Source organism: Neofelis nebulosa, chromosome X (genome assembly GCF_028018385.1).
Source record: "Neofelis nebulosa isolate mNeoNeb1 chromosome X, mNeoNeb1.pri, whole genome shotgun sequence".
NCBI classification, from domain to species: domain Eukaryota; kingdom Metazoa; phylum Chordata; class Mammalia; order Carnivora; family Felidae; genus Neofelis; species Neofelis nebulosa.
Genome location: NC_080800.1, coordinates 108741670 through 108769640, shown reverse-complemented (window position 1 = coordinate 108769640; position 27971 = coordinate 108741670). Strand labels below are relative to the sequence as shown.

The following is a 27971-nucleotide window of genomic DNA, read 5'->3' as shown; positions in this document are numbered from 1 at the left end:
ATGTATCATTCAGGGCCCTTGTTTCTTTATTGACTGTGTGTCTAGATGATCTATCCATTTCTGTAAGTGGTGTGTTAAAGTCCCCTGCAATGACCACATTCTTATCAATAAGGTTGCTTATGTTTATGAGCAACTGTTTTATATATCTGGGGGCTCCGGTATTTGGCGCATAGACATTTATAATTGTTAGCTCTTCCTGATGGATAGACCCTGTAATTATTATATAATGCCCTTCTTCATCTCTTGTTACAGCCTTTAATTTAAAGTCTAGTTTGTCTGATATAAGTATGGCTACTCCAGCTTTCTTTTGGCTTCCAGTAGCATGATAAATAGTTCTCCATCCCCTCACTCTCAATCTAAAGGTGTCCTCAGACCTAAAATGAGTCTCTTGTAGACTTGTGTCCCACTTTTAACAGCACTTCTTTGTGGTACTCTGTGTCGTCTGAATCCCTCCAAGAACTGAGGCCTAGAAACAACCTGTTGACCTGACACTCCCCAATTTCAGAGTCCTCTAGAAGGTTGCTTTTGAGCCTGCTGGTTTTCATATGCCCTGCCCCTAGAGTGAAATTTCTGCCAATTTAATTATGAGGTGATGGCAGTTAGCAGGAATTAGCGCCCATCATGTAAAAAATTCAGGTTCCTTTCAGTGAACCCAACTCATACCCACACGCATTGACAACCATTTGCTAAAACAGTCTAATCTCCTCTTGCAGCAGAAGTGATGAGCCTCCCTGGGTGACCAAAGGCACTGCCGGCAACAGGCACTTGGTAAGAGCCATGACTGAGAGGAGAAACTCGGGAGTAGGGCAAGGGGGAACCCTGCAAGATCATCAGTCCAAATGACTGCTTTGTCTAAAAGGAGGAAACCGAGTAGGCATATTCAGTGTTCATGTCCCACTTTAGAATGACTGCTGCATTTTCTAACAAAATTTTTTTTAAAGTTTATTTATTTTGAGAGAGACAGAGACAGCACGAGTGGGGGAGGGGCATAGAGAGAGGAGAGAGAGAATCCCAAACAGGCTCTGAGCTGCCAGCATAGAGCCTGATGTGGAGCTCAAACCTACAGAGCCGTGAGATTATGACCTGAGCTGAAACCAAGAGTCAGACTCTGTCACACAGGTGCCCCGAATGACTGCTGCATTTTAAAAAATGCCCAGAATTCTTATTTCACCCAAAGTTTAGATTAATTAAAACATGAAATTCTATATAAAAAGAAAAATACTGTGTGATCTCACTTATATGTGGAACCTAAAAAAAAAAAAAAAAAAACTAAACTCATAGAAACAGAGTAGAAGAGTGGTTACCAGGAGCTGGTGGGTGGGGGAAATAGGGAGATGTTGGTCAAAGGGTACAGACTTCCACTTATTAGATGAATGTGTTTGGAGACCTAATGTACAGTGTGGTGATTATAGTTAATGACGCTATGTGTATATTTGAAATTTGCTAATAAAGAAAGATCTTAAATGTTCCCACTGCAAAAAAGAAATAGTAATTAGAAAGATGTGTGGGAGATGTTAGCTAATGGTATAGTGGTAATCAGCTTACAATATATAAGTGTATAAAGTCATCAAATTGTACACCTTAAATTTAGATCATGTTGTAGGTCAGTTCTATCTCAATAAAGATAAGAAAATGTAAATAAATCCACATCTTCCTCAATTCTGAATTCAAAGAACAACCTAGTCTAAAACTCCTGAGGCCAGATTTCTTGTCCTGGATTTGCCAAAATATGCTGGACTTTAGTTTTCTCTTCTATAAAGCAGATGGATCTCACTAGATAATAATTGTTTCTAATCAACATTTTCTTTAATCAATAGAGAAAACACGGAAGCCACCAAAAACCACAGGTAATTGAACAAAAATCACAGAGAATTCGACTGTTAAGTTGTGACCATTAACAACATTTGTACTCTTTTTTGTTCCTGTGGTATTTTCACACTCATGACATCACACTACAAAATGTCGTGCCTTGATTTCTCACTCAAGCATTTTCCCATGGAACTAGACAATCGATCAGTTTCTTATGGTCAATATAAAGATTATCAAAATCATAGTGAATAATATTTGATTTCTTTTAACCAATAGACATGTCAATATAAAACTTTTTATGAATGCTAAATGGAACATTCCATTTAGAAGTTATTCATAAACTTAAAAGGAATTATTACAATCTTTTATTTACACTTGTTGGACTTTAATTGTATTTTAACCTAAAGACCAGTCCAGCATGGTGAATTGAAGAACAGATTGTAACATCTGCTCCAGGAGAAGTATATGATACATAAGGCTAGAAGTAAGCTCTTATGAAAATTACTGGAGATGAACAAATATAAGGTTGAAAAGAAACTAGAAAACTCCTCTGACTTAAGAAGTTTAGAGTCTAATTTTAGCACCTGGTAAAATGATGAAACAATATTGCTATGTGGGATAGCAAGATGGCTGACTTTGGGAATGAATTATGGCAGGCTTTATGTGACAATAAAACAGTACTGAGAAACCAATAAAGCAACATTGGAAGTTTGGAGTTTGGCCAAATATTGAACAACACCTCCTACATGCAAGGCATTGGCCCTAACTACCTACCATCTAAGGACAACCAAAGTACTATTATTGCCTGTAGGAACTCACAGTCGAGTGATGAGATGAGGGGTAATATTTGGACATAACTGGCTATAAGGTGAGGTGCAGAGTAGTAAGTGTCCTGGCAGACAGGTACTTGAGGTATTACAGGAATTTCTTTCTTCCGTTGACCTGAAGTAATGTTCCAATGGATCATTCCAGCCCTGGAAGGAATCCCTGGGCTGGGCATTGTCACATATGAACACAGAACGCATGGTAGGCTTTCCTTCCATTTAGCAGAGCCCTGAAGTTAATTCCAAATGTAACTCAAAAGCAGTAGCACCTTTTCTAAAATGGGGAGAGGAACATTCCCAAAGTCCAGGTATTAAAAAGACCAGGGAGGAAGGTAGAATCACACTCACCAGGGGACACAGTGTCAAAGGTTGCAAAATTGCAAAGGGAAACCATTTCAAAGCCTCCAGGATTAGGCCCCAGAGAGGTGATTAGAAGGCCCTTCACATGAAAGAGTTCGGAAGTATTTACATGAAAATGCCCAAGAGAAGGAGTTTATTTCTGGACTACTAACAATAATGTTGCTTTCCTCCTTAATTAAGTCTCTAGATCTTTGGAAACATAAAAGATTTCATTACCTTCCTGGAAACCTTGGCTCTAAATAGCATGGGAATCCAACATTTTCATCACAGTGCTACCAAGTGCCGGGATAATAGGCCAAGCAAATCTGCAGCAGTCACCTGGGTGATTCTAAATATCTGGATGGTTGACAAAAAGTTTAATCTGATGTCAACATCATTACCTCAAGGTAACATAGTCTGACTCCTCAGGTAGAACTCTGGTTCCCTTTTCTTATGCCCACACTTATCCTTCGGTGTTTTACCTATCTGTTTGCTTCTGTATCTCCCCCACGGGGCCTAATTTTAGGAAGGAAGACACTGTGTCCTTGCTCCCAGTTGTTTCCACAGTGCCTAGCACAGTGTTTGGAGCATTACTACACACTCAGTAAATATTAGTCAGATGAAAACACTAGGACGGCGCGTGGTGGGCCATCACTAAGTGGATACGGTAACACTAAGGTAAGGCAGTGGAGAGAGAGCTCTGCCAAGGGTCAGCCGATTCCTTGGAGATTTGCCTACGTAGGTGGCACCATAGCTAAAGCTGCCCCCCTGTGTAAGGACTCTTTCTGTATTTCAGTTGACGATGATCAGGAACGATGGGGCTGGGGAAGCCAGCTGGATTGATATTCTGATACCATTTTCAGACCCGAACGAGGACCTTGGAGCCCATGTGGTGCCACTCCCACATTTTAAACATGGAGAAACTGGGGCACAGCTGCTGTCCCTGAGGCACTAGCTAGCAGAGGACCCTTTCACACCCATGCCTCCAGACATGGTCAGTGCTCTTCCCTCTGCAATCAGCTGCCTCTCCTAAGGCCTGAAGGTCAACAGCCAGCGTTTCAAGGGCAGCTCCACAAAGGACATGACCACGCGGGCTCTGGGAGATATCTTCCCCTTTCCCCACCTCAGTTTCCCCACTGGGAAAATCAGCCTTATAACGTGTGACTCCCGGGGCCATGGTGAGCTAGCCTTAGAGGAAACAGTGCTTGGAATGTTCCTAGCGGAGTGCCTGTTACATAGCTGATTCCCAGCTCCTGACTCCCTTCTCCTCTACCCGGGCACATGAGGCCTTTCAGGACATGCAGAGATGAAGAGTGTCTTTCGTGGTTGGGAAGGGTCAGCTGTGTAGAGGGTCTCGGCTGCTCAGACCCGTCTCATCCTTCAGGAGACAAATTTGGAGCTCAATCCTGCATCAATGTGCTCTTACTCTGAAGAGACTCTCCTCCCTGCTCACTCCTGACAACCCCCAAGGAGACAGAGCTTCTAAACACAGACTTTCCAATTTTCCTAGTAAAATGAATGAAAGAACCTTTTGGGGAATAAAGTGATTTCTTTTTAGCTCCACTTGTTTACTTTTCCATAAGCTCCCAAGATGGCTTACATGTTAGCTGTTAATCACACCATCTGTTCAAACAGTACTTCAGTAAATGATTCAATTCATACTTTTCTTCTAAAAGAATCTTTTTAAAGACAGTGTTTATATCTCTGTTATCCTTCATTTGGCAACATAGTATGAGCTATTTTAACTTTGCTATCGTTGTAAATACACATTGAATTCCCTATTTCTTAACTGTGCAGAAAACAAGACAACTCGTCTGCATTGGTTCCATTTGACTCTCAGCTTGGCGGGGAAAGGGTGCTATTTATTAGAGATTCTGTATTTTAAATTTTTTAAAATGTATTTATTTTGAGAGAGAATGAGCAAGCACGAGTGGGGGAGGGGCAGAGAGAGAGAGAGAGAGAACCCCACGCAGCATCCATGCTGTCAGTGCAAAGCCTGACGAGGGGCTTGATCTCACGAACCCATGAGATCATGACCTGAGCTGAAACCAAGAGTCGGACGCTTAACCAACTGAGCCGCCCAGACACCCCAGAGGTTCTGTATTTTTTAAAAAGAAAAAGACAAGAATTTCCAGTCAGCGCTTTCTCTGATATCTTGAGTTTAGTGACAATGGCTAGGTTCTAGCCACATGAGACTATTCAGACCAATTCCAAATGAACAGAGAGTCCTTAGCAGTTGGAAACCATCAGCTATGCTGAGGAGCCAAGCCGCTCAAATGCATCTCATCTTTCAGGAGGCCAAGTTGCCACTGGGTTAGAGAGGTACCTGGGAAGAAGGGTTTGGATCTCCTCAGCAAGTCCAGGCCCGGAACTGGGGTGATACCAGGCCTGGGCAGGAAGTAAAAGGGGCTGGTGGGGACTTGGGGGAAAAGAGAGGCCCTGAGGTCAGTAGGGTGAGAAGTACAGGGGACTAGAGGTGGACTTCTTTTTGTTGCAAAATGTTCTATGGCCCTCTGAAGGCCCTATATCTATGTGAGTGTCTGGGGAAGTTCACACAGCAGCATGGGTTTGTCCTAGTGCTGGTTTCTCCTGCTTTCTAAGACATGGAAGGAGTGCTACATTGCGCAATCATATACACAGTGTAAGAGATGCACAAAAGAGGCATATGTAAATTAATGTGTGGGGACCTTGATGGAGAAACTGACTCTCTAGGCTTTCTTTAATCCTCCCAAGTGCTGGACCTGGCCAATGTCCATGATCTAACTCTTGCTGATGCAGCGATACATACTACTGTTCCCGGAAGTAATTCATTTATTCCCAAATCTGTGCACAGGATTGATGTACTGTCTGCAAAATGCACATGGTTCTCAACTAATGAAACTCCTATCCAGCCCTGGAAACTCAGCAGCAATGTGTCTTCTAACATGAGCCTTCTTCACTTACCTTTACCTGGGCCTGGAGAATTAATGCCTCCTTCATCAGTGCGCAAATATTAACCTATCAAATGCATTTTCCCTCCTCTTACTCTCACCAACTGATAATATGAAGTCTACTGTGGAGACAACAGGAGAAACTGCTTCACTTTCCTACTATGTCATGTCTCCTGCTCTCTGTCATGAGATAGTCTAGATGGGCTGTCGTTATTTTTATATCACACAGAAAATTGCACAGGACTCTTACAGAGCTGACTCATGCTAACCAGAGTTGATGAAGAGAAAGTAGAAGTTACTCTAGATACCTTAGTAAGACACATGCGTGCCAGAGAATGGGAGATAGTTCCCATCAAACTCCGGAGCTGCCTTATTAGTGAAGTTATTAAGGATCCAGTGGCCTGAAATAAGTAGCTGCGCTTTTGCAACACACAACCGAGAAAAGAGCATGATATTTTATAGGCATCTTTGGATTTTTGTAGAGAACAGATACCACATTCAGGTGTGCTGCTCCAAGCCATTTACCAGAAAATCTATCATAATGCCATTTTTGAGTAGGGCCAAAGGGAGTAAAGGCTCTGCAGCAGAGCGAGGCTGTGATAGAAACTGCCCTACTGATTGGGTATTATGATTCAGCAGACCCAGGAGTACATATTAGAGTTGTCAAAGTGTCTGTGGCAGACAGAAATTCTCCGTGTAGTCTCTGGCAAGCCCCAATTGGAGAATCACTGCACAAGACCCCTAGAGTTTTTGAGTAAGGCATTCCCTTTTTTTGTCGGCAGCCCTCTATTAGAAAAGCAAAGCAAATCCTGGTTCCCTACTATACCCTAGCAGAGACTGAACATTGGATTGTGGAATACCAAGTAATTATTTATCCTGAATTTCCCATCATGAAATATGTGTTGTTAACCCATCAGAGCATAAAATTGGATATATATAGCAGTATTCCATTGTAAAATGAAAATGGTGTATAAGAACAGAGCTGAGTAAGTATGGAAGGCATTAGTAAACTGCACAACAGACGGTTTAGACTTCCATTGTACATGCTTCACTGCTTTCCTTCAGCCCTCATAGAATTTCCTATGACTGGTTAACAGGGAAAGTAAAGAACAGAACTGGTCTATGTATATAGATCTGCATCGTTTGCTGGAACCAGCCAGAAGTGGATAGATGGTGTATTGCAGCCTTACTCAGAGTTAGCCCAGAAGGACAGTAGTGAAATAGCGCTACTGGTCAGAACTCCCAAGTGTCCACTTCAAGGAGAAAAGGCCTAGAATATTAATCTATTCGTGGATGGTAGTTAATAGCTTGAACAACATCTCAGGGACTTGGAAAGATTAATATCAGAAGACTGGCACCTAGGAAGTGTGCAGAAGATATATACAGATGGGCCTCTTGGAGTGGACACAGTATAAGGTATTTATTTCCCGTGTAAATGCCCTCCAGATTATATCCACTTTAGAGAAGGCTGTGAACACTCAACCAGACAAGGTGTGATAGATTGCAAAATAACCACAAGCTATCTCCGTTCCTAAATGTATGTCTTTTAGCAATGTGATTTTGCCACTCTCCCCATCAAGAGGTGGGTCCTATCGCTCCACTCTTTGAATTGAGGCTTGACCATATGACTTGTTATGGTTAGTGGTGCTTTACCAAATGTGATCCATTCAAAATGCTTATAAATTGGTGCTTTCTCTCCCTTGCTGAGTTTGGAACTCTGAGATCATCTTCACCCGAATGAGCCTGAGATAACTGACTGAAGAGCCCATGTGGAGAGTTGAGATGCTTCAGTCAACAGCCTGCCAATCACCATATATGTGAGTGAAGCCTTCCGAGGTTCAACTGCACTGCCAACTGACCTCACAAATCATGTGAGGTATCCCAAATGAGAAGAATCACCCAACCAACGCACAAAATCATGAGAAATAAATATCTGTTGTTTTCAGCCAGACAACGAACTATTTTGCACAACTCTGTGTAAATAAGTTGGAAAATTCAGATAGTTTTTACTGTAATTCAACTTGCCAAATTGACTCCAATAGAGAAGGAAAGTCTATTAGGCTCATTGCGAAAGAAAGTTATACAAATTTAGATAAGGATCTCCCTCCCTCCAATAAATGGCATCAGATTAAGAAGGCTTCGTGGGAAAATTCTACAAAAACTTCAAAAATAATGTTATTTCAGTACTACTTATACAACTTCAAAGCATAGAAAAAGAATCAACGCTTTTCAGATTCATTTTGTAAACTTTTTATTTTAAAATTATTTCACCCAGAAGTTTTGCAAGAAACGTACACAAGGGGCCTGGGTGGTTCACTCAGGTGAGTGTTCTAGTATTGATTTTGGCTCAGGTCATGATTTAACGGTTTATGGCATCAAGCCCCATGTCGGGCTCTGCTCTGACAGTGTGGAGCCTGCTTGGGATTCTCTCCCACCCTCCCCCTCTCCTCCTCCCCTGCTCACATACGCTCTTTCTCAAAATAAATAAATAAACTTAAAAAAAAAAAAAGCATACAAAAAATTATCCTATACCCTTCACTTAGACTTTCCAATTTATTTTGCGGGAATATGTCTTGCATTTATTTATTTGTTGTGTCTCTTTATCTTTCTTTAATCTGAAACAGTTCCCCAGTCTGTCTTTTATGACTCTAATTTTTGACGAATACAGTTCAGTTATATTTCAGAAAGTTCTCTCGATTTGGATTCATGTTATGTTGCCTCAGGATTATATTCAGGTTATCCTATGAACTTTGTTTCCTTCTCATTACATAATATCAGGAGACACATGGTATTGACATTAATGATGTTAACATTGAGTACTTGCTCATGGTGATGTATGTTAGGTTTCTCCACTGTGACGTTACTGTTTTCCACTTTGGGACCGTGTAAATATCTTGTTTCTTATACAATTTCTACCTAATAGTTTTAACAAAACATTCTCATGTATTAAGCATCATGGATTTTTAAAAACCTTCTAGACCTGATTTCAGACCTACAGAGAAGCTGAAAGCATAGTACTTATCACCAAGATTACCAAGTGGTTATTACAATTGCTTTATCATTCTCTCTCTCTCTTTCTCTGTGTTTGTGTGTTTATGTATGTATATGTGTCTGTGATTTTTTTTCTAAATCATTAAAATAAGTTGCAGACACAGTACTTCAGTTTATATTCCTTAACAGCAAGGTCATTTCCTTTTAAAACCACAGTTACAATTACAAAAACCAAGAAATTAATATAAACACAGCACTGTTAACTTATCAACAGACCTTATTCAAATGTTACCAATTATCTCAATAATGTCCTTTATAGGAGAAGAAACTTGTGGATCATGAGTTGCATTCAATTCTCGTGTCTTTTTACTTAGTCTCTTTAATCTGGAGCAATTCATCCATTTTTCTTTGTCATAACCTTGAAGATTTTGAGGATTACATGGAAGTCATTTTGTAGAATGTACCTCAGTTTGGGTTTGTCTGATGTTTTCTCATGATTAGATTCTCATTATGCATTTTTTGGCAGAAATATCACAGAAGTGATGTGCCTTCTCAGTGCATGATATCAAGATGCAAAGAAATGTCAATTTGTCCCATTACTGATGCTGTTAACTTTGTGATCATTTTGATCATTTCGTTAAAGTGGTGTCTGCCAGGTTTCTCCTTTGTAAATAATGAATATCTTCTGGGAGGTACCTTGAGACTATGGAATTAATTGCTTACACATCAAACGTTTACCCCTAGTGTTAGTATCCATTGTTGATTCTTGCCTGAATCAGTTATTATTATGATGGCTGACAAATGGTGATTTTGTAATTCCATCATTTCTTCTGCACTAATTAGTTCATATTCCATTATGAGAAAGAGTTTTTCCTTCTTCCGCATTATTTACTTATTAATTTATTTCAGGAGAAATAATTCTTAGTTTTTCAGTGGATTATATATAACCTATTTTAGCCATTGATGCTCAGATTGTCCCTGATTTGGCCATTGGTACACACTTTAAGTTGGCTCTTCTGTCCTTTTGACATGTACCTGCCATTCTTTGACCACTTTCTTCTTTTCTCAACAGCATGGTATGCAAAGGTTGTCACGTACTTTCCCAGCCCCAGCCCTGGGATGAGCCAGTTCTCCAGCGAACTTTATTTCCTTGTGGTAGAGCATGGTCTTTCTTTCTTTCTTTCTTTCTTTCTTTGAGAATGGTATTTCTGAAATAAGATCTCAACACTAAGTATGCTTATTGCCAGTGTGGTGTCACATTTCTAGGTTTTCTCCATAAACAGAGATAGGAAATATGTGTATGTATATACATGTATGTACTTCAATACATGTATATGTAAATGTATGTATATGTATATATGAATCTATATAGAGAGAGACGTGCATCTTTATCTTTTTCTGTATCAGTGTGTCTGTCATTCTATCTATCTTTAGTTACTTCAAAAAGGAATTTTGTGTAGGTTTCCCAATTAGTTTATTTTTTATAGTCACACGTTATCAATTCTGAACTACTTTTAGTGATTTCTAGTATGAAACAAAAAAGTAAATATAGTTGGATAATAGAAGCCAAGTTTCTCATTGTCAGAGAAGGTGGTTACAAATATGAAAAGGGGAACCCTAAATAGAACCATGTTTTGTTATATTGGTAGTAGTATGAGCTCAATGTTTGATGACAGATAGATAGATGATAGATAGATAGATAGATAGATAGATAGATAGATAGATAGATAGACAGACAGGTTGACAGATAGTTTTGATCGCTATGTTTTCAAGTTCACTAACCTTTTGCCATGGCTAAGGTGATGTTAATCTCATCCAGTATAGTCTTCATTTTAAATATTGTAGGGGGGTGCCTGAGTGGCTCAGTCCGTTAAGCATCTGACTTTGGCTCAGGTCATGATCTCGCAGTTTGTGGGTTCGAGCCGGCGTCAGGTTCTGTGCTGACAGCTAAGACTCTGGAGCCTGCTTCGGATTCTGTGTTTCCCTCTCTCTCTGTGCCTCCTCCACGTATGCTCTGTTTCTCTCTCTCTGTCTCAAAAATAAATAAACATTAAAAAATAAATAAATAAATAAATAAATAAATAAATAAATAAATAAATAAATATTGTGGTTTTCCTCTAAAGAATTTTGATTTGGGCTCCTTTTGTATCTTTCATGTCTCCTTTTTGATCTTTTGCACACAGACATGCAGTTATAATAGTTGTCTTAATTCCCTTTTCTGCCAATATTAACAACTCTGTCAGATTCAGATCAATTACATTGGTTTCTCCCTCATTATGTGGTGTATTTCTCTGATTCTTTGCATGCCTGTAATGTTTTGTTGGATACCGCACATTGTGATATTGTGACATTGTGACATTTTACTTTGTTGGATACTAGATATTTTTGTATTTGTGGAAATATTTTTGACCTTTTAACTAGGATGCAGTTCAGCTACTTGGAAAGAGTCAAATTCTTTGGATTTGTTAGCACCGGAACTATGTTTAATGGAGGAGTAATTATTCCCCACTACTGAGGCAAGAGCTTTATGGGTACTTTACCCAATGCCATGAATTGTGATACTTTCAAGTCTGATAGGTAGGAATAAGTTCTATTCTCAGTCCCGTATGAGTTTTAGGTACTGTTCCCTCTAGGCCTTTTGGATAGCTCTTTCCCCGGTCTTGGGTAGTTTCACACATCACACATATATATCCCTGTAGATCGCCTAAGTTTTCTCTCTATACAGCCTCCTCCCTGGTAATATGTCTAGCAAATTTAGCCACTTCATTCTTCCCAACACCCCTTCTTAACTCCTCAATTCAGAGGTCCACCAGGCTCTGCTGATGAGACCTGGAAACTTTCAAGGCTTTAAGCTGGGACAGTTGTGGGGAATACATTTTCTGTTAACTATCTTTATGGGTCACTGTCCCTTGTAACCTGATGTCCAGTGTCTTGATAATCATTGTTTCATTTATGTGTAGTTTTTGGTTGTTCGGGCATGGGAGTAAATTGGTCTCTGTTACTCTACGCTGACCAGAAGTGGGGTTTCCTTTTTTATAATTTTAAACATTGTAAACTTACGTGTTTTATGATCTGTGTCTAACAATTCTATTAACTGAAATTTTGTGTGTCTCTCTTTGGTCTGTTGTTCTGCTTGTTCTTGCCATGTGCCTCGTTTGTTTATGTACCTGGTTATCCTGGTCATGATACTTTAACAATTATCTGTAGCAAGAACTTTAGGCTAGGATGAAGTCACATTCGACCAGAGAGGATTTCCATTTGCCTCTGCCAGATGGAGTATATGGGGGAAATTGGGGGTACTCCTAGTGGAAGACATCCTTAAATTTTCAGGCTTGGAATTCCCATATATCAAGGAAGTGGAATCTAAGATGGACTTCTATGTAGGGGCTGGACCACACCCTATACCCTGGGGGTGGTGCCTTTTTGGGTACCAGCTAATTGAAGGAAGGCAATCATGTAGGCTCCCTACTCTGTATACATCTTGACCTTTGGTTTATGCTCTTCTTATCCTAAGAGGTTATGTAAACAATATTCTGATTTGGAAAATTTTCTCTTTATTTTGTCCAGGTAACACCTCACTCCCTTTTCAGCATTTCAGTTGTTTAAAGAAGGTATTATTGCCATTGCATCCAGGTTTTTAGAAGTTTTTTTTCAAGGGAGGGTTGGTATGGATAACCTACCCTATCTTAACAAAACTCTGGAAGTTTGCCATGGAGTTTGGGAGGGTGGCCTCAGACACACTGGAAGGGATGGAGTTGCTAATGAAACTGCCCAACCTGATTATACACGATCTGGTCACTCTCATCTTTGCAAGCACCTTCTTCATACTGGCCTTGTTTTTCTACTCGCTGAAATTATTCTTGAGATACGGTCATTAGGCACGTCTGGTTCTATCTCTTGAATTTATGCCTAATTTATTAGCACAAGAGTCATTGTGTAGACACATCTGGTTGGTTATGCTACACAGTTGACAACTTCTAGTTTGGTGTGCTCTCTGATGGAGCCTGTAGGCTGGTTTTTGGAGGAGGGCGCCTGATTCTGCACTGAGGCTCTGCCCAGGTGGGACTGTCTGGATTTCCAGTTCTCTTAGCTGTGGTGCAACTAACACGGCGAACAACTGAACAGGGTTAACATACGAAACATTTAAGATATTCCTCAATTTCTGGTTAGAAAAGTACTTGAATATGAGAACCTGGGAGCTGTGTAAGTTCTTGGTCAAACAAAGCTGTGTACTTGAGTGGGTAAAGTACAGTACTTGCCGGCTAGAAATGTAACTAGCATCCCAAGAGCAGCATGTTATGCATGGGCCCTGAAGCTGTGTTCCCAGGGTCAAATGTTTATACCAGAGGGGAAAGATTTCTGTCTATAGATGGAGGGAGTTTCTACTTTCTCTAATGTTCTTTCTCTGGTGTTCTCAGAGAACACTGGGACTCGAATAATGCACTGCGAGGCCTGTCTCAACCCAGAGCATAACAGCAGCAATGCCAACACAAGGGCTTTGTAGAAAACTAGGACCAAAGGAACTTAGCAACCACCAGACACAGTTGACAAAGTCAGGGGCAAAGTCCATGGTCTGAAACCAGGGTCCCTAAGTGGGAAAAGCCAAAAAGGAAAGGAAAGGAGAGGAGAGAAGAAAAGAGAAGGAAAGAAAAGAAAAAGAAGATTACTGAGGCCTTCCTACAAGGACCCAAGAGGGCAAATTAGAATAGCTGACATACACTGAGTATTTAATACATGCCAGGTATTGTCATAAGTGTTTTAGAAATATCGAGTCCTTTCAGTCCCACAGTAGCCCCATGAGGTAGGTACCATTACAATTCTCATTGTATACATGAGGAAATGTAGGCACAGAGAGGCTAAATAATGAGCTCAAAGTCACACAGCTGTTAAAATGTGGCCCCTGTCCTTAGCCCCGCCCACAGTACTCCTAGTAGTTGGGTTATGCTGAGGTCAAGAGAGAACCCTATCACCTGGAGAAGGGAGAAGCTCCCAGGGGCGAGCAGGGAGTGGGTTTCTCCTTTGTGCCCTTAAAAATGCCTGTGAGCGGTGAGGGGGCGGATCTGGGGCCATTGGTTTGTCCTGAGCCCTAATTTCATCCCTTGGGCAAGGACAAACTGGACCCATTGAAAAGGTTGCCCTGGGCCCTGGAAGAGAAGGCGAGGCGTCCTGTCAGGTCTCTGTCGGCATCTAGCGGTCATTGGGGCATAGGACACCTAACGCAGGCTGGGCGAGTGTGAAGCTGGCAAGTGGGGAGAACAGAACAGAGCAGGGGTTCTTCACTTCGGGCTGCAAGGGAAGGGCGGGAGTCTCTGTGAAAACTAACCGCCCCCTCCCCCCGGAGTCATATGCGAAATCAGTGCTGGTTCATTTTCCCGTAGCTGTCATCAGGTCCACCATGGGTTTTGTGACACGCACAATTTAATAAACCACAGCTGGAGTGTCAGGAAGTGGTGTCCCAGAGAGAAGCTGGCTCTGGGCTGAGGGCCCTCCTACTGTGTCCTCACCCTGGTGGGCAGAGAAGGCACAGCCGGGGCCTCAGCTCTGTGTTCTCTGCTCACAAAGCATGGTGCTGGGTGGAACCGCGCACACCAACGGGAACTTCTTGGTAGCAATTAGACCCTCAGAGGACGGGACGGGCTCTCCCTGAAGAGGCCATTTGGGGCCCCTCACCTTTTCTAGGCCATCCTGGCCTGGCCTGGAAATGCTTGGAGCCTTTCTTCTGCTCAGCAGCCTGGTCTCCTCTAAGGCCCGGCTGGTCCCACCATGCTCTCCTTCCCTACCTTTGGTGCAAGACCTGGACCCTGCCTCCGTCCTTCTCCGTAGCTGCCCACCTCCCACTCTTCCCTTTGGGTTCCCCTCCACACTCCCAAGCATGGCTGCAGAGTGGTCCACTGTCCCCCCACCACAGCTCCCGTCTCCTTGGGCCCCAGATGGCCGGCAGACAGAAGCTGCTTCAAGGGCCTCACTCTGCACCAGGCGGGGAAACACTCAGGACCCACACAGCAGGGCCAACACACACAGGAGCCACAAACAGCAAAGAACCTTCCAGAGGTTTCAAAGTTACCATTGCTGGTCTACAGATTCCTTCTCCCTCTGGGTCACTGTTGACACCTGGAAGCCCACTTGGGCTCCTGCCCTCTGCTGTCTTCTCTGAGGGTTGGCTCACCATACCTTCCCTGCTTTAGTTTGCTGCTTTGAAGCGTAATTGTGGCCCGGCCAGGATATCCAGACAAGAAACTAACTGGGTGCCCCGTGTGTCCATTGTACAGTAGTTGTCTCCAGTTTAGATGGAAGAAGACCCCAGCAGCTCACAAGAATAGGTGCCTGAGACTCAAAAGTGTTGATGAAATTGAGAAAGTAATTGGAGGCAAGAGGCAGAAAGCAGGCATTAGGTTGATGGTTGTCACCTAGAGAAAAATTCTCTTTAATATTGATTCAGGGTTTCACCCCAAACATAAAATTTTGAGGTATGGAATATAGGCTTTGGTCCTTTTTTTTTTTTTTTTTCCAAAAGCTCCCTGTGTTACTTGAAGGGGCTTCCACAGGTGAAAACATGGCACTAGGTCATCAGATGAAGTCGATTTAAGGAGCAAGAGGAGGTCTGGTTAGGAAGTTGGTGAGGGTAAGGGTGTCCTGAAGACATTGACCTAGATCCTGAATATCATGATGGTAAAATGGCTGGACATGGTTCAGCTCTGCTGAACAGTTCTCTGAAGCCCTTTTATAATACTTGTCCCCTGGACACCCTAATGTAGAACTTTGAGAGGGTCAATGATAAGTGTGATAATTGGGGATGAGAAGCCTCCTTGGTACGTGGCAGCCTCCAAGGCCATCCTGTTGGCCCACACCCTGTCCAATTACGCACAAGAATACCTCTCATGTGACGAAAACACAGAATGTCTTAAATGCTGGCAGGACACTGGGAACAATTAAATGGCTGTACATAGACTACCAAAGAATAGGATTAAATCACTGTATTATTTCTCATCTTATTACCAAGTAATGTGAGAATCAATCATTTATATCTTCCCCATTACACCTGTTTCCAGTGCCTAACGTTCAGTCATTTCTCTGTACCTTCTTACTGCAGCTTCTACTTCATTCCATCCCAAACGTAGACTGAGGTGCCTACATCATCCCTCTTCCTTTGTAAACAAACACACACACTATTTTACTACCAATTGATGTGCAAAACAATTTCACTAACACCTATTCACAAATCCTCAAGCCATACATGAGCCTCCCCATGCCTCCCTCTCACTTTGCCAAATCTGTGCCCCTCACTTGGTCTCTGAAACCCACCCCATTCCTCATCCTATATCATATCACTTTTTAAAGACATAGTACCAAGTAAGGTGTAAGTTAGATATCCCAGAACCTGACATTCAAGCCACTTACAATCTTCAGCATCTCTCTCACCCCTACCCCACCGAGCCCCTCAGCTTTTGTGATATCATTTATTTTTTTAATAAACTTTTAGAATAGGTTTCTATTTACAGAAAAGTTGCAAAGGTAGTACAGAGTTCATGTATCCCCTGCACCCAGTTTCCTCTACTATTAGCATCTTTTATCAGTGCGGTGCATTTGTCACAATTAAGCAACAAATACTGATACATCATATTGACTAAAGTCCACACTTTCTTCAGATCTCCTTAGTTTTTACCTAATGTCCTTTTTTGTTCCAGGATCCATCCAGGATACCATTACATTTAGTCATCATGTCTTCTTCGGCTCCTCTGAGCTGTGAGTTTCTCAGACCTCTCTTGTTTGTGACGACTTTGATAGTTTTGAAAATTATTGGTTAGATATTTTGTGTAATGCCCTTATATTAGGGTTTGTCTGTTGTTATTTTCGCAATTAAACTGGGGTTATAGATTTTGAGGAAGAAGATCACAGAGGTCAAGTGCTATTTTCATCACATCATGTCAAGAATTATACTGTCAACAGAACTTAGGGTTGAAGTTAATCTTGATCACCTGGCTGAAGTAGTGTTTGTCAGGTTTCTCCACTATAAAATTACTTTTTTTCCTTTCTCTTGTACTGTACTCTTCAAAAGGAAGTCACTATGATAAACCTGCATTTATGTTAGCAGAGAGTTATGCTCTCCCTTCTTGAAATCTGAGTATCTACATAAATTATTTGAGATTCTTTGCATGGGAAATTTGTCTCTTTTCCTTCATTTATTTATTCAATCATTTATTTATATCATTGTAGACTCATGGGTATATTTATTTTGTGCATTGAGTTATAATCAAATACTACAACAATTTTGTTGCTAAAATTGTTCCAACATTGGTCATTGGGAGCTCTATCTGCTGGCCCCTACCTCCCATTGACAACTCCATTCAATGTAATTTGGGAAGAGCACTTTCTTACTTTTTTGGCACTGGAAGATGCTCCAGGTTCATCTTGTATATTTCCCGCCCTAGTCCTAAATTCAGCTATTTCTCCAACGATTCCTGACTCCTTTTATTGGAGAACTGTATTAAAAAACAAGATCGAGGTCCTGGGTGTGTTCATTGGTACTGGACTGCTCAGTTGATATTTTTTAACAAATAATGCGCAATGCAGGTATCTCTGAACCTGACCTCAAACCATCCCTAACCCTCCATCTATTCTGTAATCTCATTCCAGCATAGACCCCAACCTATCCCTTATGTAAAGTCAGTGCTTTATACTACCAAATAATATAGGAAACAAACATTTCTGAAAGTTATTCCATCACTAAGAGAATACTCTCTGATTATATGTAAAAATCGCTCTATTTCATATCCAACTAGACATCTATCCCCATCACTTTTTCCATGACGCCATCCTATCTATTCTGTGTACTATTTTTCTGGTGAAGTAATATGTATTCATCCTTAGCACATTCCTCATCCTAACACTTTTTCATCTGTCTCATCCACTGCTGACTTGACTTCTATCCCTGACCCCAATCCAATGCCTTTCCCTATGTAAAATCAGTATTTTTAACTATCAATTATATAGAAAACAGACATCCCCCAAACTTCACAAAATTCCAGATCCATCCCATTCCTACTTAACTCTTATCATAGCACTCATATAATAATCATAACAAAGATGCTGTTTTATGAGTAGCTAATCTGAAAAGTGGACACATATGATGCTCAACCCATCACTGCAATCACTTGATCCCTTACTGCTACCAAGCCCCCTTTCAGTTATACTCTTTTTCAATGTCCATGTGGTGTTGAAAACAGCCATCCCTGATTTCATCCATCACTGACCCTGATACCATTTTTAACTCTCACCAAGTATTTGACACACACCTGCTCCATTGTTCCCTGGAATACCTGTGATTGTGTGATAAGCAAGTTATATGGGAAAGAAATATCCTTAATTTTGAGTCCATCCCTAACCATTATCCTGTGTTACATCACTCATTTTACTACTAGTAATGTTATATACAGAAATCTCTGATCCTTATTCACACCATTGACAGCTGCTGTGTAATTCTTCCATTTAAGTCAAACCACTACTTGGATCACATCCATCACTAACCCTTACATCACACCTGCCACTCAGTCTTCCTAATCTTCATATCATCCCTGATAACCATGCTATTCCATGTCTTATATAAATTCCCAATTTTCCAAAATTAGCAAGTAACACAACAAACAACTGATTCTTGTATATCTGCTGCTGACTTCACCCTACTCCCCACATCATCTGTTACTATAAATAATATCACCATAGTTTTAAAAATTAAGTATTGTTTAAAACAAGCATGCCTGACCCTTACCACATCTCTAAAACAAAATGATCTTCTATTCTCTGAAAAAATCACTTTTTAAAATTAGCAAGGAAAATGCAAAATAGTGTTCTTCAGCCCTTATTCCATTGCTGACCCATTCCTCTTTTCTGACACTCTTTGTAACTATTCCTTATCAAATCACTCCACTGATAAAAACCCTCAACCTCATCCTTACTTATTGAAATCCTCTATACTACACCGTATCCTATTTAACAATTACTATTCTTAATTACCAAGCAGTTTGAGAAGTCAGTGTTGATATACAACTAATCCCAGACCTTCACTCTAACCCTGATCCTCTTAACTTGGAATATTATTTGTTTTTTAAAGTAAAAATAAATGTGAGAAAAAAATCTCTCATTCTGTGAAAAATCCTGGTATCATTACCAAGCGATATGTGTCATAGTTCAGAGAATAAAAGGGTGATTGTAGCACTGGACCTGTTAAATGAATGGACATGAATAGACAACTTCACTTATGAAATGGTCAATTGCAGCCACTGGTGTCAAAGGTGGCACTTTTTGTAGAGTTCTCTTAGCATTGGTGATCATTGGTGGATATAATTTAGCTCCATAAATGTGCATCAGAAAAAAAGCAAGCAGATCATTCTGGGAGAATGAGGTTAGAGGTGTTAATGAATGTGGGTCTGTGCATGTGTGTGAGTGGGGCAGGATGTGTGTGGGGGGGGGGGGCGTTCAACTCTTTCTTTTTTATTGTTTTGTAGAGTTTTTTTGTTTTTTGTTTAATTGAAATGTAGTTGACATTGGTTTCAAGTGTATACCTCTTCCTTTCTTCCTCCATTCTCCTCCTCTCTTCTCTGCTGTTATCTTCCCTGTAACTACCATTTCTAACTGTCTTTTATGGTTCTTCACCTTCATCTTCCAAAACCTGGATGCAGAAGGAGGATAGTATAATAACCACTCCCCACTCCTCCCTTCCCTAGTACCCCGGATGAGCAGCTCCCAGACAACTCTTATAAAAGATACAACTGTTGACCATGCTGGGAGACATTCAGGGCATAGCAGGGCTGTCACTTGCAGAAACAAGAGATTTAAAAGAACCTGACAGAGTTCTCAAAATCCACACCCTGGTTCTGTAGTTCCTGGATGCACTTTGACTCCATGATAGCCCCTGAACCAAAATCCCAGTGGTCTCTTGCATTCTTCTTTGTTTTTCCATCCAATAGGCTTGCTGTCTTTTGAGAGTGAATACCTGAAGATAGAAAGTAGTTAGAACTCCAGGAGGTGCCCCCTTGATTCTGTGTGACAGTGATCTGAGAGGCTCTTCAGAAAGTGTAACCACCTACTCTCAATTCACTAGGCCTTGGCCTGTCATTCAGGAATGAATTCTGTTGGTTTCATATATCAGAGATAAGGTTATAACCTATGTCCAGAGTTCATTCTCATATACTTCTGGGGCTTGGCCGAACAAAAATACTAGTCTGGACCATCAATTTGAAGCAGAGGTGCACATTTGACCACAAAATGCTCTTTCTCTGAAAGGAAACGATGTGGGTGAAGATATATTCAGTCCTAGATGCAGGGGACAGCAAACTCTTTCTGCACGGGCCAGATAGTAAATAATGTAAGCTTTGCAGACCACATATGGTCTCTGTCCCATATTCTTTATTTTTTTAAACAACCTTTACAAATGTGAACACTATTCTTTGCTTTCAGACCTTATAGATACAGGTCACTGGTCAGATTAACTTGGCGGGCCATACTTTTCCAACCCCTGTTTAGAGAGTCTGTCTTATCTCATAAATCCATCAAGGCCCTCTACCATTTTGTAGGCTATCCATAGTACCAAAATAGGTTTATGATGACTTTACCTTCCCTGAGTACCTGAAGAGGGATTGTGGAGTTGGGTTTGTGCATGGTGTAAGAGAGGAATAAAATTTCATTTGTATACATGGATCCTCAATAATTCCAAGACCACTTATTGAAAAGGCAGTCATTTCCTCACAGACTTAAAATACTCCCACTGTCATATATTACATGTCTCAGTCAGATAGCTATGGATTTCTCATCAGTAAGTACAGAGGCTAGAAGACAATGGAATATTCTCTGGAAAGTGTTGATGGGGAAAAAAATCAACTCAGAATTCTGTTATCTGTTGAAAATATCCTTCACAGGTAAAGAAAGGTGAAATAAATGTTTTCAGACAAAATGAAACTGGAATTATTTGTCATCAGTAGACATACACTAAATTAAATGCTCTAAGACATTCTTCAGGCTGAGAAAAAATGACACCAGGAGGTTACACAGACTTTCAGGAGCCAATAAAGAATATCAGAAATTTTGAATAACTGGGTAAATACAAGAAGCTGCATTTGTACGTAGCTCCTTTAAGATACACATGAATGATTAAAGCAAAAATTCTAACATTATTTCACAGGGTTTATAATGCATGTAGATGAATTACCTATGACAACTGTAGCATAAAGGACACTGGGGAATGGTAAATGGACCATTATTGTTGTAAGGATTCTATATCCTACATGAAGTGGTAAAATTTGGACTATAGGTACATTATGAAAATTCAAGGATACATATTATAATTTCATTAATTTTTTCTATTGTTTAGCCATTTTCTAATTCATTAATTTTCACTCATATTTATTATTTACTTTCTTTTGCTTACATTGGCGTTAATCTGCTCTTGCTTTTTGAGCTCCTTAAGGTGGAAGCTTCAATCACTGGTTTTAAAGCATTCTATTTTTCTAATATAACCATTTTAGAGCTATACATTTATACCTATCTTTTGCTTTAACTACATCCTACAAATTTGGATATATTTTCATTTCAAAAGATTTAAAAATCCCATTGTATTTCTTTTTTTTAACCCATGAGTTACTTGGAAATGGGTTGTCTAATTTCAAAATATTTGGATATTTTTCATATATTTTTGGTTTTTTATTTCTAATTTATTTTTGTTGTGGTCAGAAAACATATTCTGAATAATTTCAGTCCTTTCAAAATTTGTGGACACTTGTTTCTGTTCCCAAGAAAATGGTGTTTATTGGTGATTATTCCATGTGAATTTAAAGAGAACATGTATTTTTTCCATTGTTGTGTGGAGTGTTTCTATAAGTCAATTGTATTGATTTGGTTGATACTATTACTCAGCCTCCTCAATCCTTACTGATTTTCTGTCTGTTTGCTTTATCATTACTGAACGAGGAGTATGAAATTGCCAACTATAGTTGTGGGTTTGTACATTTCTTCCTTTAGTTCTGTAAGTATTTGCTTAATAATTTTGGAAACTGTTTTAGTCAAATATGTTTGACAATGTTCTATTTCCTTGATGAATTAAGCTTTTATTATTATGAAATATCCCTCTTCCCCTCTGATAATGTTTTGTCCCGAAGTCTACTTTTATGACATTGATATAGCTACTTTGGCTTTCTTATGATTAGTGTTTCTATGATCGAACTGTTCCATTTGTTTAATTTTAGTCTATCTGTTTTCTGCAGATTTAACATATATTAAACATTATATTGATGGGTTTTCCTTATCCATCCATATTGGCAATTTCTGACTTTTATAAATAACTTTTTTAAAGTTTATTTATTTTTGAGAGACAGAGACAGAGCACAAAGAGAGAGGGACACACAGAATCCAAAGCAGGTTCCAGGCTCTGAGCTGTCAGCACAGAGCCCGATGCAGGGCTTGAAGTCATGAACATGAGAGATCATGACCTGAGCTACAGTTGGACGCTTAACCGACTGAGCCACCCAGGCGTCCCTTCTGATTTTAAATTTAACTGGAGTTTAGCCCACTTATATTTAATATTCATATGGCTGGGTTTGAATCTACCATTTTGCAATCTCGTCTATTAATTTCATCTGGTGTTGCTTCCATCTTTTGAATATTTTGTATCCTTTTTAATATCTCATCTTATTCCCTCTCTTATTAGATATACCACTATTTGTACTAAATGCTGGAGATTAAAGTACAAAACTTTTATTATGTTCTACCATCAAATATTTTACTAGTTTAAGGTAGAAAATAATGCAATAAACTTAGGATACTTCCCTACTCAAATATTCTGGTTTTATTTACACACATTGTACTGCTACATGTTTTAACGTTTTTTATTTATTTTTGGGACAGAGAGAGACAGAGCATGAACGGGGGAGGGGCAGAGAGAGAGGGAGACACAGAATCGGAAACAGGCTCCAGGCTCCGAGCCATCAGCCCAGAGCCCGACGCGGGGCTCGAACTCACGGACCGCGAGATCGTGACCTGGCTGAAGTCGGACGCTCAACCGACTGCGCCACCCAGGCGCCCCTGTACTGCTACATGTTTTAAATGTTACAATGTATTGCTGTTATTTTTATTTTATGTGGTCAATTTCCTTTAAAGAAATTAAGAATGCATAAAGCCTGTTTTATATTTACCCATATATTTACTGTTTCCAGAACTCTTCATCTTTTCTTGTAGTCCAGATATGTTATCATTAAACTTCACCTTGAAGAACTTCCTTTAACGTTTATTCTAGAGCAGGTCTGCTGGTGATTAATTCTATCAGCTTCTATTTGAAAATGTTTTTATTTTGCCTTAACTTTTGAAGGCTATTTCTTTCTGGATAGAAAATTATAGACTGACAGATTTTTCTAATAGCAATTTATAGATGGTATTCCTTCGATTACTTTGCATCAAATTTAATGAGAAATCATCTTTCACTCTTATAGCTGTCCTCCTATAATCATTCTTTTTATTGTCTTTTTATTCAGTCTACTGTTAAGATTTTCTCTTTATCAGTGGTATTCAGAAATGTCTCTGTTTTTCCTTATTTTAGTTTTCTCTGTGTTATTTGGGTTATTTGACCTTCCTCAATCAGAACATTTATACTTTTTATTGAATCTGATAAATTACTTTATTTCTGCAAATTTTTTTCTGCCATTTCTCTTTGCTTCATGAACTCCAAGTACATGAATGTTAGTTTGATATTATCCCAAAGGTCACAAAGACTTTTTATATCTTTTTAGCCTTGTTTATCTTTGTATTTAAGATTGGATGATTATTGTTATGTTTCATATTCACTGACATTTCTTCTGTAGTGTTGAGTATGCTATTCAGCATCCAGTGGATTTTTCATTTCATGTAATCTTTTAATTTTAGGATTTCCATTTAGTATTACTAATTTTTAGTTTCTGTTTGTTTATTTAATTTTCTGTTTTGTTCTCTTATTGTTGTCAGATTTTCCCTGAAATCCTTGAATGTATTTATAAAACTCTTATAATCCTTATTTGTTCATTCAATGTATTCGGCTTTTTTCTGGGCCAGGTTCTATTGACTAATTTTTCTCTTGGATATGGGTCACATTTTCATGCTTCTATGTGCATCGAAAGTTTTGGATTGCACACACACACATATTCCCATAAACACATAGGCGAATCTTTTTCAGACTTTGTAATAACTAAATTCCAATATCCATATCTCATACCATTGATTTAGAGGAGTAAATCAAATTACTGGACTTTTGAGATCAAACCTCTAATTTTGCTAAGAAACAGAAAATAAAAAAATTTTTTCTCTACGACTGACTACAACCATAAAGACATTTGGATTCTAAAGAGTGAACATGCACAAAAGAGAGTATCTGGAAGGCTTCTAAGCAAACTACTGCTAGGATCTACCTCTCAAGAATACAAAGTAGATTATATGTTAATTATATCTCAGCAGAGCTTGGAGGAAAAAAGAATATAAAGTAGAACCTATGTGTTTTAATTAGGCCTGTGGCAAAGATTGAAATTGCAAGGGCGCCTGGGTGTCTCAGTCTGTTGAGGGTTGGACTCTTTCCAGGATCGTGGGCTCCTCGCTGAGCAGGGAACCTGCTTGAGATTCTCTCTGTCTCCCTCTGTCCCTCTCCACTGCTCGCTCAGGCTCTCTCTCTAAAATAAATATTTAAAAAATACTTTGTAAAAAATGTTTGAAATTTTGAAAACAGGTAAGTGTTGCTTTTGAAATTTACAGAAAACAAGAAAAAATGATCTCAATATAAATGTGATGAAACTGCAAGTTATAAAGGATCATTTATTGCAAGATGCTATTTTTTTTTATAAAAGTAGACACAGTTCTATTTAAGCTGGAATGATTAAATGTCTTACTTTTAATGATCATGTATACAAAAGCTTTTGGCAAATTATTATTTAACATAAAATCCAGTCTTCTTAGGTATTTTTAATAACATTTGAAGTGGCTTTACAATAAGACTTGAGAAATGCATGAAAAATGGAAAAATTTCAAACCACAAGAAAATCCCACATGTAGATCATGTCAGTTGGAATTTTTAGCAAAAAAACTCGAGTGTATGCGCATGGTAACACACACACATATATACAGTGTATATAGAAGACACACGTGTACAATGCATATAGAAGAAAGGGCAGAATAGAATAGATTGAAATATCAATTGAGTTTATGTCATTGAGAGTATCCTTTTTTTCCTGTTTTATAATTGCTCAGTTTATCATGTCTTTGCCAGATGCATATATTATCATTAGAATTTGATCAACAACAAAGGAAATTTATGAATATCCATTATCCAATGCTGAGGGAAGAAACAATGCCACAAAACTCCAACTACAGCACAACCACAATATAATTGAAGAAAATAAATAATGATATGTTCATCTGTGGGTGAATGTGTGTTTCAAGTACCTTGTGAGCAAATAAGGAGAGTTTACTGATGGACAGTAGGCTACATTTATTTACTTCAATAATATCAGCTTTCATGAATGATTGTGCATCTTGTTTACAACATTTGAACACGTGCACCAGTTAAGCTGTCCATAGTGTTTCCCTTGGGATAGCTCCATTTGGGAACGAGTATTTCCATATGTGTTTCAGAGCTTTGTGTATTCTGCAAGAATCTTCACAATGTTTACATTATATTATAATTCAATAGCAAATCCAGAACAAATATGTACAGAAAAAATTATTGGTAACAACTTGCTGCATTGACCACATGACCTAAGGAATCTATATGTCTGAACATACACAAGAGGATTGAGGATACAGCCATATTTTACAAGTCTTTGTCTGTTTGAGATGGCATTACCTGTGGATTCCTTGCACTTCCTTATAAATGGATGCTGTACTTCGACTTATTGTTAAGAAGCGTGTCTAATTTTGAGAAATTCTAAACACAAGAGGCTACTGCCTTAAAAATACCAATATTTCAAAGACTATTAATGAGGTTTGGAAAATACTCCAGTTACAAGAAGTGCAGGAAATATATTTAAATGCCAGCATAACGAGGGATTTTAATTTTATTTTTTAAAAGTTATTAGTATATTTTATAAGTTAGAGGTGAGAATGACATTTTCGAAATCTTTATTCTTGTTGGGACTGAACTACCATTAATTTTGGCCTTATGATTTCTCAAAATCTGAATAATTTGCCAGCAGCAGGTATTCCTTCTGTAACTCTCTTGGATAATAAGACCCTTCCAACAAGAGAATAAAGAAATTCCAAGTTCTCCAAATATATATGTATATGAGCATATGAAAATTGTTTCAAATAATGATGAAGATTTTGTTCAAAAATACCTTGAACATGCATTCAATTATGTTTAAAGAGAAACAAACATATCTTAGTACATTTGTACATATCCATCTATATGTGTACACTTGTGTAAAAATTATATACTTTTAATCATGGCGATTATTACAATAAGAATGCAATTAAACTTCACCCAAACTTCACTCTATGTCCATGTATGCATAGGTGTGAGTTTGTGTGCATGTATATGTGTGTGTGTGTGTGTGTGTGTGTGTGTGTATGTGTGTGTGATATATACAGGCATATCTTGTTTTATTGTGCTACACTCTATTGAGCTTCACAGATACTGCATTTTGTGCAAATTGGAGGTTTGTGGTAACCCTGCATCGAGCAAGTCTGTTGGCGCCATTTTCCCAACAGCATTTGCTCACTTTGTGTCTCTGTGTCACAGCTTGGTAATCTTGAAATAGTTCAAACTTTTTCATTATTATTATCTCAGTTATGGTGATCTGTCGTTAGTGATTTCAGTTCTCTCAGGGATGGTTACATTTTTTAGCAATACTTTAAAATTAAGGTATGTACTTCTTTTAGACATAATGCTATTGCACACATAATAGACTACAGTATAGTGTAAACATAACCTTTATATGCACAGGGAAACTAAAAAAAATATTTGACTCACTTTATTGTGATATTTGCTTTGTGGTGGTGGTCTGGAAATGAATCCACAGTAACTCCGAGGTGTGCCTGTGTATGTATACATAACACAAACTGATATTTAGCTTCAAACACAACAAATTTACATTAAAATGGACTTATTCATGTGTCATGTTCCAGATCATGTTTTCATTTCTGTTTTCTAGACAGTTTGTCATCATGAAAAATTTGCAAGACCTAAGTTTTAGTAAATAAATATAAAGGTAAACATTGATGAAAGATTATTGATAACTATAACAAATTCAAATGCTTTCCCCTTGAAGCTTTGATAGAATACAGAGACTTGTATTTGATAGAATACACCTGGATCATAATGTTAGAGTGATGTACACACAAACTTTATGTATTCAGTAACAGCCTGTGATATTTTTCATAATAAAATGCTAAGATTAAATTTTAAATAAAAATGTAGGTTACATTTTTGAGAAGGGGAAAAATCCTATATTTTCTGAGGCACACTTATGTAGTTGTGATTCAGTATTTGTTTGAATATAGGCATTAATTTTCCAGGTGTTAAGTGTCTTATGAAGTGAACATTTCTTCATTGAGATCCTAATATTTTTAGTGAATGTGGCAGTCCACAAACTCTTTGCCAATGTTTTATTTACTAAAACTCATGTATTGCTCAGAAAAAAACTAAAATTTTCCATGAAAATATGATCCAAACTACAACAAATAAATCTCATTTTAATGTAAACTTATTGTTGTGTATGAAGCTAAAAATCCTGTTTCTATGTGTACATTGAAAGGAGTGCACGAGGATATGGAAACTGAGTGGTCCTTTTTTTTTTTTTAAGTTTTATTCATTTATTTTGAGAGAGAGAAAGAGCATAAGTGGGGAAGTGGCAGAGAGAGAGACTGAGAGAGAGAGAGAATTCCAAGCAGGCTGCAAGCTCTGCACCCAGCCTGACATGGGGGTGAGATCATGAGCTCATTACCTGAGCCGAAATCAAGAGTCTGAGGCTTAACTGACTGAGCCACCCAGGCATCCCTGTAAACTGAGTTTTTATGTGTGTGCTGGAACAAAATCGAAATGTTTATCAGTGGTAGGAACAGGTACTGTTTATGACAG

General features: G+C 38.9%; 1 long non-coding RNA gene across 1 annotated transcript; it reads left to right on the top strand.

The window, feature by feature from the left end:
- The first annotated feature begins 409 nt into the window (after positions 1-409).
- LOC131502602 (uncharacterized) lies at positions 410-4664 on the top strand. Its single transcript, XR_009257091.1, has 2 exons — positions 410-768; positions 3769-4664. It is a non-coding gene; the product is annotated as an uncharacterized LOC131502602 (long non-coding RNA).
- The last annotated feature ends 23307 nt before the right edge of the window (positions 4665-27971 follow it).